The following is a 3,587-nucleotide window of genomic DNA, read 5'->3' on the forward strand; positions in this document are numbered from 1 at the left end:
CTGTGAATGACCTAGGCCGAAGCCAGTGCTGTGTGACAAAATATGTGGGGGATGGGGGGGGGGGCGGGGGAAGGGGTGAAGCAGAGGCAAAATGGAAAACAGGGGAGAAGGGTAGCAAAGGGGGAAGAGGAGAGAAAAACGTGATGAGACAGTGGTGAGCAAGAGAAAGAGAGACAATCAAGAAATAAGAGGTACAGAACAGTGAAAAAAAAATTTAAAAATGTAAATAAAATAAATGAAATAAAATTACGGAGCAGAATGAAAACAGAGTGGTCAAGATGGGATAATCATCTGAAGTTGTTGAATAAATGTTGATCATTTAGACACAATGCCCTGTTCGCATGTCCACGTGTCTGTCCTCGGCATGCTGCAGTGACCCAGTGAATCACAGCGCAAACTGGAGGAACATCTCACATTCAGTTTAGGCACTTTATAGCCTTCTGGATGTAATACTGAGTTCAGTGCCTTCAAATTATGAACCAGCTTCCATTCCTTCCTTTTCTCTTAGCTTTACCTGTTAATTCTGCTAACATGTCCTCTTGCCCCTTACCCTCACCCCAGTGCAACTGTCTGTCCTTTCAAGTCTAGCAGGTAGACACACCATTGTTCTACCATTCTTGCATTCCAATCTCTTAATCAGAATTATCAACATCTCTCCTCCACTAGTGTCCAACACCCACTACCCCACCCCCCATACTCTCATCCCCCAAACTCTAGCATAAAGACTATCCCGTCAGTGCTTCATTTCAGCTCTGATGAAGAGTCATCTATTCTTGAAACGTTAGGTTGCTCACTCTCCACAGATGCTGTCTGACCCACTGAGATCTCCAGCAAATGTTGTTTTCAGTACAGATTCCAGCATCAGCCATAATTTGGTCGTAAATTTTGTGTTAGTCAGGCATTGTTTTCTGTCACTCCTAACAATGGTGTTGTGCTGGATGGGCAATAAATGTCTACCGATCAAGATTTGATAGAGGTTGAATGAGGTGTTGACTTGATAGGCATCAAACACATCAACAGCCTGTTAGTCCGATGTGTGGAGTAAATTGCACATTGAGCACAATTTTCTGGATAGAAATGCCCTTTTGTAGCAACATCATTGATTGCAACTGATGGTTCATATGCAGTATATCCATAATTCCCACCAGCCTGAATTACCTAAGAATTCTCCAGTGTCTGTTAGTTGCTTTATAAGAGTAAATGATTAATTGGTACATTACACTATTGAGATATTTAACTGCTCGTGCAATATCAGACCCAATGGCACTAGTAGGAGACAGATTTAGGGAAAGATGCACATCAACAAAACAGAAGGGAGACATTTCAATTAGTAGTAAGTAGGCTGGAATAGCATGAAAAACTCTGACACAAACAGAAGTAAGAGAGAGTAAGACAGTAAACTGAGATAACCACGTTCCCATGGAAATGGTAATTTAATCAGTTTTGGGTGTGATCAAAAGAACCAATTCCTCAGAGTGAGGCAAAACAATCTATGCACTGCAGATGCTGGAAATCTGAACTAGAATTGCAAAATGCTCAAGATATTCAGCAGATCAGGCAGCATTTGAGAAGGGAAATACATTAAGTTAATGTTTCAGGTTGATGGGCCATCGTTCTCAGAGTGGAGATATGTTTATTTACATTACAGTAGATGTTCTAGTGTAATCAATTCGAAAAAAAGGACAATCCAGAACTCTCAAATGTAGTGTGACGTTTGTTTATATAACAATCATAGAATCAATGACAATCACAATAGTCAAGACGAGTTATGTGTATTTACATTTTAACAATAGACACTAATATCCTGAGAACAAATCAGTGATTCATTTAGCACGATTTAGTGATTCTGAAGGAGATATAAAAAGAATATGTGAACAGGTAAAACATTTCAGGAGGAGAGAGAGAGAAACTCATTGATTGCAATCAGGCACACATTGCAAGAAAATGCAATCAACATGCGTAAGAGTGTAGATTCAGGGAACACTACTCTTCTTGTAATAGCAGCTTCAGTTACTTTCAATTAACCTGCTCAGACATGTTGTGGCACATCTCCATGAGACTTGAACCCAGCCCTTCCAGCCTAGAAGGATTAATAAATCTACTGTGTCACAAGATCTCCTAGGTTATTATTTCAGTGATATTACCACAATGCCACCACCTCCCCAGATAAATACCAGCTTCCGTTCAGATCATAACAGGTAATATTAGTGCACTGAAGCAGTTGCTCAGATGTTGTAATGCAACAATTGTTACTTGTGCTGAAGAAAGTTTAACCCTTGCCACCGATGAGTCAACGTCAAATCATTTGGATATTTGGATTCATCAACACTTAACAGATGGAAATGAACACATTGCATTCCCAACATCCTGGCATTTGTAAGCAAGGATGTTGTGAAACTTGAAAGGGTTCAGAAAAGATTTACAAGGATGTTGCCAGGGTTGGAGGGTTTGAGCCAAAGGAAGAGACTGAAAAGGCTATGGTTATTTTCTCTGGACCATAGAAGGCTGAGGGGTGACCTTATAGAGGTTTATAAAATCATGATGGTATGGATAGGGTAAGTAGCCAAGGTCTTTTCCCTGGGGAGGGGGAATCCAAAACTAGAGGGCATAGAGTTAAGGTGAGAGGTAAAGATTTAAAAGGGACCTGAGGAGCACCTTTTTCATGCAGAAGGTGGTGCGTATATGGAATGAGCTGCCAGAGGAGGTGGTGGAGGTTGATACAATTACAATATTTAAGAGGCAATTGGATGGGTATATGAAGAGGTAGGGTTTAGAGGGAAATGGGCCAAATGCTGTCAAATGAGATTAGATTTATTTGGGATATCTGGTCGGCATGGACGAGCTAGACCGAAGGGTCTGTTTCCTTGCAGTACATCTCTATGATTCTATTTAATCCCCCATTTAATCTCCCACTGACGCCAGAGCTTGTACCTCTCATGCCTGTGAATAATTTGTGCACACGTGCCGTTGCAGTTTATCTTAACATTTATCGTGGAGTAAAAGCAAGTGATACGTTGATTTTCATCCCTGCGTTCGGGAGCAAGGGTTGGAGATATCCTGGATCAACACACCTAAGTAAGTTCCCCCAAGGGCAGGTTCACCTTTACCCCTGAGAGGTGAATGGGGGTGGCGAGCCAGTGCCAACTTCAGTCAGGCCAGCTGCCTCAGGAGAGGATGAGAGGCAATCATGGGGCTCCTGAGTGCAAGAACACACTGTTTCAAAGGCCTCATTATGTATTATTGTCTGAGAGCCCAGGCAATCTCTCCCAGCCCTGCCGAGTTTGCACCATCCCTCCAGACCTCCCCCTCACTGAGGACGAACGATCAGTCATCAGCAAAGGACTCACCTTCATCGCCCTCCGCCCACGCATCAATGAATTTAATACAGGCCGTGATGTCGAACACTTCTTCTGCCGCCTCCGAGCTTACTTTCACAATCAGGACTCCCACCCACCTTCCGAGGACCCCTTCGCCCACCTCCAACACACTGCATCCACCTGGACACCCCATGCTGGCCTATTACCTGCCCTCGACCTCTTCATTTCCAACTGCCACCGGGACATTAACCGCCTCAACCTGTCGACCCC

Source organism: Chiloscyllium plagiosum, chromosome 4 (genome assembly GCF_004010195.1).
Source record: "Chiloscyllium plagiosum isolate BGI_BamShark_2017 chromosome 4, ASM401019v2, whole genome shotgun sequence".
Lineage (NCBI taxonomy): Eukaryota > Metazoa > Chordata > Chondrichthyes > Orectolobiformes > Hemiscylliidae > Chiloscyllium > Chiloscyllium plagiosum.